At 29.5% G+C, this 11,231-nt stretch overlaps 1 protein-coding gene and 1 pseudogene across 1 annotated transcript in view; one reads left to right on the forward strand and one right to left on the reverse strand.

The window, feature by feature from the left end:
- The window catches only part of LOC111624733 (otoferlin-like), a 169,561-nt gene that overhangs the window by 23,608 nt on the left and 134,722 nt on the right, over nucleotides 1-11,231 (forward strand). The gene's annotated exons all lie outside the window — the stretch shown is intronic.
- Nucleotides 9,559-10,618, reverse strand: LOC111624732 (annotated as a pseudogene).

Genomic DNA, 11,231 nt, shown 5'->3' on the forward strand with positions numbered 1-11,231 from the left:
AGACTAAACTGCTCATAAAACTGTTTAAAAGAAAATTTTGCATTTATTTAATAGAACTTTAATTTAAATTCAATATTTTTAAACAAATTCTCATGGTTTTACTTTTAAAATACTTCTAAAATAATTATTTTTATGATATTTTTAAAATTAATTTTAAAAAAATATTTATGATTTATTTATTGCTATTTTTTTTTAAAAATAATTAAATTATGTTCAAATTTTTTGAGCAATTCCAATAATTACATATAAGATATTCCATTAATTTTCTATGAGAGAAGTTAATTTTAGTTTGCTTACAGAATAAACAATTTAATAAATAAAGTTTAGACTTTACAGTTTAAGTTTTAATTTTATTTATTAAATTGCTTAATTTAAAGTACAATTTGAAAACAGAGCAAAAAAATTTGCACGTATCTAGAGGGGGTGGAATTGTTTTGATAAAAACTCTAGCAAAGGAATCTCATCTTTGGCAGGAGCAGATATGCATCACCATTTATTGTAGTGTAGTTCGAGATAAAATCACCTTTAACTATAAAAATTACAGTGAAACCCCGTTTTAAAGTTTCTCGATTCAACGTTTATTCTGATTATAAGTGCATTTTTAGTTGTTCCATAACACCAAAAATCCCTATTCTAAGTTTGTCTCAATTTTAGGCTAAAATTTGCTGGTCCCTGAGAAAACTTTAAATAGGGATTCCAATATACTTAGTTCTTATTCTAAGTGTTGTATACTTTACAAGTTTACTTCTTATAATTTTAGGTTTATAAAATTCTTATATTGTAGTCCTTATAGTCATAGTATACATTTGGTCCTTACAGCTCTATTTATCCTTATAATCTTTATAGTCATATACATTACAGAGTTTCTTCTTATAGTTTGATAGTATAAATAAGACTACTGTATATAAGACTGTATTGTAAGTATTATAAAACTGTAGAATACAATTATAAGGACTCTAAGGACAATTTAGTCGTTATACTTTTGTTGCCATATAATTTACAATTTTGTTTTTATAAAATTACTATATATTCTTCTTATTTGAATGGGAAAATCTTTAAGAGAATTAACGATTAATTCATCTAAAATTTTAGTAATTTTTTAAAAAATTGTTTTTTTTTCATAATATTAATTTAAAAACTAAATTATTAAATATTGTTACAAATAGAAAATAATAGTCTTCTGTATTTTTTAAAATGTTATAGAGATAACATTAATTAAACATACAGGATGGCCCAAAAGTCAGCTAACCGTTGTAAAACATTAACTGCTGCTTTATTCGAATATTTTATTACAAATTGTCAACTAGTATGAACTCCATTAATGTTGTGGAAGGTAAACGTATTGTTGTTAAATTAAGTATGCAAGGAACACGCAAAAACAATGCACGGTTAACTGACTTTTGGATCGTCCTGTATATCATATATTTTGGGAATTTCATTAATATTAGTACAATCTTTTCGAATTTGTTTATTGTTTAGCAATAAAAAAAATGAATTCTTATAAATATTTTGTAAGAGAAATGACATCTTTTTTTAAATAGAAAGAAATGATATATCAATTAGTATGTTCAGTGTAAAAAATCTATATATGTTTAAGCAAAAGAAAAAAATGCAAAGAAAGACAAAATAAATGCCCAAAAAGAGTATTTAAAGGAGGAAAAAACCTTTCTTTCGCATTTTAACAAAACTCATTAAAGAAGTCTTTTCTCTCATTAAAGGGAGCCAATAGAAAAAATACAAAAATCTCCCATTTTGCTACACTTATTGTTTTATTTTATATTTTAAGTTCATTAATCTGCACACAAAGTGAGCTTAACACGTTGCCAGTTTGTTTGCGTGTTAAGCTTACATACACAACTACTTTTGCTTACGTTTCATCTTAAATTATTCAAAAAATAGGTTACAGAAATGATAACAATTATTTAAACGTTGAGATAAAAGCATGATTAAAAGTGACAATTCTCTAAATTGATTCTAAAGATACATTAATTTAGATCACATGCACCTGTGATTAAATTTAGAAACAATTTATATTATGCCCAACGACGACTTTTGAAAGCGTCACGAAACGTAAACGATTTCAAATAATCAATCTACTGACAACCAAAAAAAATAAAATATGTAAAGTGCAGGGTGGCCCAAAAGTAAGTTAACTAAGATATTTTTAAAATTACGTAACATACAGTACATCTCGGTTAACTGACTTTTGGACTAACCTGTGTAATAATATCTATTTTATCTGTGGAGTTCTAATGGAGTCATATTTGTTAAAATAGCGGAGACGAATCGGTTGAACTATTTAAATTAATTTGAATTTTCTTAAAAGTTAATTGGTTGATGAAATTTAAATGGGCGGAGTTTTATCTAATTATGAATAATTTATGTTTAAAATCTTTCAGGACGTGTATCTTCTTTATTTAATAGAGAACTATCAAAATACGGTATTTTTTTTTAAATGTTAATTTATTAATTAAATTAATTCTGATTTTTAAAAATTTTTCTTGACAAATATTGAACATTTTTAGTCTTTTCAAAATTGTTATACTTCTCAGCAGTTTCTCAGATATAGATTTATGTAAATAAGAAAAATTGAAATGGATAGATGTTTAAAGGGTATTGTTTATATTCCTCTTTTCTTTTTTAATTTTTTTTTAAACGTTTATGTCTGAAGATGAGTGCACCTGCAAAGTTCTCATGTTGTATGAGTTCTATTTCTGGATGCTAGATGATGAGGCATTTTCTATAATATTATATTGAGAACGAATAGATTTATAAGTATTTGAAGAAGTATTTCTTAAAAATATTTTTAATTAAAAATAATCTAAATAAAATGAAATAGACGAAAGCTTACTTAGAAATTTATATGTATAATTTTATGTCTGACTTAAAGGTACGCATACTCTAAACTACCTTAGAGCTTAGATCCTCCTCACCTTACGAGGCTACAGTTTAAAACTACAGCTTAGGATCACAAATTACGAATTAATAACTTAGAGAAGGCTCCATTAAGGCTAATGGAAAGTCAGGTTGATGGAGTTGCCTTACTCCATCAACCTGACTTTCCAATACTCAAGTACCGGGAGGGCTTTGCGTGGGAAACTGGCCTATATTTAGATGTTATGAAGTAAACCCGGAAAAATACACGTGGTCTACCCGTTGGACAGGCATTAACCCATGACTCCACAACTGTTTAATGGTTTTTACGACCCAGCCACAACTGTAAGGTAGCCCGAAAATCAGTTAACCACTGTAAAGACTAAACTGCTCTTTTTCAAATAACTTAATGGATTAATTCTATTTTTCTTTAACACTTTTTCAATTTGTGTACGAAAAACAATCTATTATAGACTTATACATGCAAATATAAATCCTACGCACGGTTTACTGATTTTTGGGCAATCCTGCATATAATTAACCAATACATATAATTGATTATTTGGCATAAATTACTTTATTTTACAGTAATAAAGTGTGATTAAATAAATTATATAACTCGTAAATAAAGTAAAATTTATGAAAAAAGTCAGCAGTTTTACAAACAATTTATACTGAACTTTGCGTGAATTTCAAAACAAAAGACACCGCCTGTAAATGATTTATTTTATTATTGAAGAATAAATCAGTATTATGTCTAAGTGTCAAATTATATAATAAACCTATAATTCTTTACGATATGAGAATTAGAACAAGTCCTTATCTTGTTGAAAATCAGTTCCACACGAAATAATTTTTGATCTTATTTAAAATTATTTAACAAAACAAAGTTATTTATTTTTAAAAATTGTGTTTGCTTATAAAAGAAGTAAATTTTTACAAAATAAATGTTAAAAATTATTTTATTTGTGCCTTTTCTGATAATTTTTATACCTTAATTATGGAATCTAAAAGGTTGAAAACGTTGGTAACTATAAAGCAGGATGCACACATGCGGCGCGGCAAGGAAAAGCGGTGACACAAACGCGTCTTCGCCGCGCGGCAGCACAACCACACAAGCGGCAATCCGCTTACATTTCGGCGCGTGCGTTCAGTATTCAAGATGGCGAACGATATCCACGTGTTTACACACTGTCCCTATCCACGTGTTTACAAATTTTGTTTTGTATGACTCGCTTTATTTAGCTAAAAGATTTTGTCGAAGATTTGAATTAGAGATACTTTTTTGGATCGAGAAAGAACTGGTGTACAAAATAGACTTATTCGTGGATCAAGATCTCTCGATAAAGAATACTATTTCGAGTAAGATTCGGTTGTTTTGTTCTTTGAATTAAATTATATATGATTATTTGTGTAGAATTTGTTTTAAATTTGTTATCCTTTCCTCTTTATTCTGATTTTAATTATCTCGGTTAACCGCCTCGAACTTTCCGCCATTAAAACACCACGTGATTGTATTTTCTCACGTGACTACGAGACAAACTGTTATTGGCTGATAGAAACGTCTTGGCGGCGTTGCCGCAAAAGATAGAATTCAACCAACTTTTGCGGCACGAGAAAAGCGGCACAAAATCCAAAATCGACTTCTGCGGCGAGAAAAAGTGACGTCATTCTGCCGCTTTTCCTTGCCGCGCCGCATGTGTGTATCCGGCTTTATAGGGTTTCGTCCACTGGAAATAATTTAATTTTATAATTAAAATTCTCATTCATTAACGCCATTAATTGATAATTCAATGCCATACAATTTCAATGTTTAATGTCTTTAAAACAATTAACAGACATTTGTCTACAATATTTATTTTATGAGCATGGTAAATGGATTGAAAATTCAGTTTTGATATTATTAAATCTGAAAATTCTAGAATAAAATATATTAAAAATAATTTATTATCTGCTTATTTTATTTATACTTTCATGTATCAAGCTTATTTGTGTGACTGAAGAGCGTAATAATAATTTTTCAATATGAAAATCCTCTAGTAAAACCGCTTTGCCTGATCTATTTTCTTGTACAAACGGAAAAAATTATATATTTTTCGTCTTTTTATTTGAAAATATATAATTCGCCTGAAGGATTTTTACAATTGAAAGTACTCTTTGTACGCAATAATATTTTTTACATCATCAAGTATAATATATCTCAATGTCATCCATTCTTCAACTGATGTATTTGATTTCATTCAAAAAACTTTCTGTAAAAAACAGCAAACATATAAAAAAATGAGGGTTATAATATATAGATGTATTTCTAATGGCTTAAAATGTTTTTTTTCCGGATGTTATATTCGTTTTCATACCTATTAATTGTTCTCTGAAAGTTCATAGAATAAAAATTGAAGTATGTTAATTGATTAGGGAATAAACTTTTTCATTTATTAATACAATTCGATGAAGGGTTTTCTTAAGAACATATGATCCTTATACAGTACATACCACAAATATACATATTTTTAAGCATCCTTCAAGAAAACTTTGTTTCTAGAGTGCGCGATTGATTATTCCAGAAAGGAAACTTCTCTTTAGAGTTTAGGATCGAATAATCCTCCAAGAATTCCGGTATTCTAAATCTTATCGTACACAAACTTATCTCAGTTTTATCTCTGTATATACACAATTTAAAACTCTACAAAGAATCATATCCCTACAGCCACAGGATCGAACAATCTAAATAGAAACTCGTCCCTATACAACACAGGATAAAAGATACTTCAAGGAAATTTTATCCGTAGAGTGTACAGAACTAAAAATCTTATTCTTAAAAAGAATTCTTACTTCTATAAATCAAATTCCAGGATCGAAAACTCTTTAAATGAGTTTTGCTGTAAGTCTGGAATATAGAAACTTTCTTTTTGTCTCCATGGAGTGAAAGACATGCAATGGTTGTCGTACTTCTTTAGCTATTCTGTTTGATAAAAATCCATTTTAAATCCACACAGAAGTAAAATAAAATAATATAAAAATGAAAAACAAAAAGCGAAATCAACTGATCTTTAATACTATCCATCAGGGATCAGTCAGTACTGATTGTTAATAACAGAATCAGCACCGAAAGCTACTCTTGATGATTACTTACAATTATATTTTAATATTTTATTTTTTATTAAAAAAACAAATTTTTTAAAATTATTACGTAGTCTCGAAAAATTTTTCGAACATTTTATTTTTTCTCTAAAACAATTTTATCCTTTCTAACACAGGTGATGTTGAAAGTAAGATAAAAATCAGGTGTATATATTAACAATACCATAGATTTAATTCAATTAATCTGTAATTTATACTGGGTTTTATATCAGAAAGTGAATTGTATTTATTATTTTCTTATATGCTATGTTAAAAATATAAAATATATACTCAAAAAATACTATTTTTTGTAATATATTCTATAAAGTTGTCTACTTCTTTATGTAAATCTAAAGGACTAAAATCTAATTTACTGTTTTCATAGAATTTATATAACTTTCATAACTCTATAAATTCTTAAGACATAATACAGTGTGGCCCAAAAGTCAGTTTATCATTAGAAATACTAACTTTTACACTTATTTTAAATACTTTATTATTTACAAAGTTCTCTGAAGTGTTTGCATAAAATACGTTTAAGTCACTTTTCAGAAATTATACTCACAAATTTTCGTGATTGTTTAAGTAATTTATAAGGTTTTTCTTTAATTAAGACTATAAGCGTTTCTAAATAGAAGTTTATGAGGTCATAAGAGCACTTTTACTTCTATTAACTATTATAAATAAACTAAATAATACTACAGTAACTTACCTGTATATCACTAGTAGCCTTATAGACAATCCTATAAAATGTTACCTATATCTGCATTATACAAACACGTTTTGCTATATAGTTTATACAAAACCTTATAAAATCCTGCAGAGTTATAGAGATTAATAAGGATTTACATTACTTATTTATTATAGTTGAGGGAATTAAAAGTAGTATTATAATCTCATATACTTCTATAAATGCATGAACTTCTATCAACATAGATAACCTTCTAAATAATCCCTAAAATGCAAAGATTCAAAGCTCTTTAGGGGATTTAAAGTGATAAGAAATAACCTTTACAGGTTGATCTTTAAATTATCTATAAAGTTTATAGATAATTTATTAAAAGTATAAAACATCATTTAAAAACGTTATAAATAATTTATACACGACACAGGTATATTAAATTTATAAAATAGCCTTTATAGTTTATAAAAATAATTTTAAATTAGATAAATTTTATTTTATTTTATTAATCAATACAACTTTATGAAAAATTGACAGAAAAATCAACTTAATTTTTTGGTTCTTTGAGTTTTTTTTTATATATTTAATTTTAGCTTTAACTTTCTTAAAAAACACAATTTTTTATCGTGAGTTAGACTTTCACGTTTTGTTTATCTTATATTCAAAGAAAAAATAAGGTTGTATAAGGTTATATCTTCAAGGACTTCTACTAAACAAGGCCGGATCTTTACTAGATAAAGTACAGAAACGGAAATTCTTGCTTTTCCTCTGAACTTGTCACCATTAAAACTAGTAAAAATGCTCCTTCTCAAAATTCAGTTTTGTACACTCAGCTGTTTATTATAGGATTTGATTTTATTTCTATTTTTTTTTTTTAATATACAAAATTTAACTTCAACGTTTAATAAGGTCAAAAGTGAGACTTTTTAAATGTTACTAAATATAAATTAAAAATTTTAAAAGCATTTTTTAAATTTGTAAATTTTATATTTATAATTTTTTGGCTTTTTACTTGTTTAATAAAGTAGAAAATTGTGTAATAAAAGGCAAATTTGGTTGTCTCAATAAAAGAAAAATATTCATTTAAATTTACATTTTATTTTTTATATGAAACTCCTAAAAAATAAAAATTATTTCTATTATTATTTCTATTTTATTATTTATATTNTATGTATACCAAATTTGGTTGAGATACGTCATTAGTTCTTTCTACAGAGAACTTTCAACAACTACTCTTTAATTTTGATAACCCTACAGCCTATATATATACTGACCTATATATATACTGTATATATATAGGTCAGTATATATATATAGAATAAGTTATGTGTAAAGTGATATGAGAAACCATAAGTTTCTCATATCACTTTACACATAACTTATTTAGTATGGTTTCTCATGGTTTATGTGTAAAGTGATATGAGAAACTTATGGTTTCTCATATCACTTTACACATAACTTATTCTATATATATATACTGACCTATATATATACAGTATATATATAGGTCAGTATATATATAGGCTGTAGGGTTATCAAAATTAAAGAGTAGTTGTTGAAAGTTCTCTGTAGAAAGAACTAATGACGTATCTCAACCAAATTTGGTATACATACTGTCCTGAGTATGCGGTTTCGATTTTCGGGAAAAAAATGTTTACTTCAAAATTCTGTCGGTAGGGCAAAATTTGGCGCTGTTGTCGCTTTATTGCCAGTCTCGATGCTGAAAATTTTCTTGAAAATGAACTTAATAAGCACGTTAAGGTGATAGCAGCGCCAAATTTCGTCCTAGCAGCTGAATTTTGAAGTAGCATTTATTTTCTCAGAAATCGAAACTGCACACTCAGGATACTCAGAAGTTCTGTATACAGACAGGTCTGAACACATATTGTATAAAACCTGTATTGTACATTAGACCTTGCTTTACGACGCTTGAAGTTACGACTGTATACGTTTTCTATTATAGCTATATAAAATGGCACGTATTTTGATGTCCAATTCTATGTAGTGTTATGACAAGAGTAATCCCTCTTGTCAGTAACACTTATCAGTAACTAGTCAAGCTGAAATTCAAAAAATCTGAAACATTGAGTACAAGTAGAGTAGTCCATCCGTAATATAATACTGTTTTTTCTTCGTTCATATTATGGTTTAAGGGGGCAAAATCATCCCTTGAAAAATATGTTCATACCTTGTTTTGCGAAATAACTTCCGATCGATAAAGACATTTAAACGAAAGTTACAACTCTTTTTTTGCTTACAATGTTATGTTTTTTAAGTAACCCCCACCTCAAACCTTAAAATAGAGTCTTTGTGCTTAGTAAATTTATGCGAAAATACTTCTGTATAATCTCTTTTCATACACCAACATATTACTCGAGGTGTTATTTTATTGGACTAATTTGCAAACCGCACGCTAAATAAGATATTGCATGAAACTCCATGGCCTCAAATCGTAATATGGCACGAACGAAAAATAGTTTTGTTACGAATGAAGTGCCGTAATTGGACACAATGTTTCAGATTATTTAATTTCTTGGTTGCCTAATCTCTCTTGTTAATTAAAATCCAATTTCCAGGAACATAATCTGAAGTTATAAGTTTGAGTTTACGGGAAACAACGGCTCGTTTTACGACGGTTTTCTAAGAAACTAAAGTTAGCAATTCGTAAAGTTGTTATAAATTTTTTGGAGATAAATACTCATATCAATAAATACACTCCTAAAAAGTGAAATTGTAACATTACGAAGGAATGTGCGTAGCCACATGAACATTGCAGGACTGGTAGAGGTGACAGAGGTGCAAATGATTAAAAGAACAAACAAAAATATACAACATACATCTGTTTATTCAGTAACGATTATGGCCCCCACGGGCAGCTTTAAAGGCCGCTATATGGCGAGGCACACTATCAATGAGACGATTAATGGTTGTCTGTTGTATCCCTTGCCAAGCTGAGTCCACTGCGGCACGCGTGTCGTCTACGGTATATGGCGGTGGTCTCCGGTGCATCTCAATACCACAGGTGTTCGATAGGAGAAAGATCCTGAGAGGCTGCCGGCCAGGGAAAGGATATGAATTCCGTTCAGGCTGGTGTGACGTACGGTCGGGCATTGTCTTGCTAGAACACCGTGTCGGGTGCGGCCAGCACCAGTAGCCGAACACAGGCCCCACAATTCGTATGATATACTGGTCTGCTGTCAGAGTACCAGAAATGTTCACCAGGGCTGTCCGCTGATCGAACATGATGCCTCTCAAACCACGATGCTTGGTGTAGTGCCAGTGTGACGCTCGGCGAAAAGAGCTGGCACATAGCGTTCTACGGGGTACCCCCACAACAGTCCACGGCTGTCATTCCTCCACAGACAGAAGCAGAATACACCCGTAAACAATATCTGATGCCATTCAGTGGTCCAGTTCCTATAATGACAATACCACTCCAGGCGTGCAGCCCTGAATCGAGTGGTCAATGGCAAACTGGTTGCTGGTTGCCTTGTGTGCAGCCCGACTTCATGCAACCTGTTGCGAACGATTTAGGCGGACACAGATGCAGCCATTTACGGCGACAGGCGGCATCGAATATTCTGAGTCGTCGCGAACGGGATCTGCCGGTCTGCGTGCTCTTTCGTGCGCTGGTGCGACCCACTCCGTCTTCGGCGTATTCGCAGATGTTCCTGCGTTCGTAATGTCACACACCGCTGGATGGTACTCAACAAGCGTTGGCAACTGCACGCATTGACAAATCGAGGTTGCGCTGCTCCAGGATACGGTCTCCTTCTCCAGTCATTAACTGGTGATATTGATGTTGTCTTCGAGGCATTTTCTACGCTTCCTGAAAAGTTTGGCTGCTGAGAAAGTCCTCCCAAACTTCCTGAAAAGTTTCGGAGGACTTTCTATGGGAAGTGGGTCCCTATTTAGATGTCAGATACGTGAAGAAAGCCGTGAAGCCACCCTGTTCCCGAGGCAGGAACTCACAACAATTTTCGGTGGTTTTATCCAATTGGCCAGTGATAAGCCTCTCATAATATAGAATAAGAAAAACACTCAAACCATTTTGTAATTTTATAGATATTTAGAATTATTCTTCATTATAAATTACATTTTCACGAAGTTTATTTTACATTTCACGAAAACCCAAAATAATACGAATGAAAATGAAAAGAAAATGAAGTTGATAAAATGCAGAATTTAAAATGAAAACTAAAAATATATATTTATTTATAAATTACTTTTATCTTTGCTGCTTTATTAATTATTCAATGAAATGAATCATAAAACCACTGTCTTACATTTTTAATGAATTCTTCAATTACAAGTTTGTAGCTTAAAAAAAAAATACAGAAATTTTTATTAATGTATTTTCAGAATATTTTTCAAATGTCAGAATATTAAATTAAAAATAAATAAATTTAAAATAATAAATAAATACAAATTACATGAAAAAAAGAATTATATAATCTATTTATGATATAACTTTTGATTTTTCTTTGTAAAAATTGTATTTTAATCCTTATATATAATGTTTTTTTGAATTAATTTTAAATTAATTTAAAAAAAA

The sequence above is a fragment of the Centruroides sculpturatus genome, unplaced genomic scaffold, assembly GCF_000671375.1.
Source record: "Centruroides sculpturatus isolate CEXI.00-Female unplaced genomic scaffold, Cexi_2.0 scaffold396, whole genome shotgun sequence".
Classification (NCBI taxonomy): Eukaryota; Metazoa; Arthropoda; class Arachnida; order Scorpiones; family Buthidae; genus Centruroides; species Centruroides sculpturatus.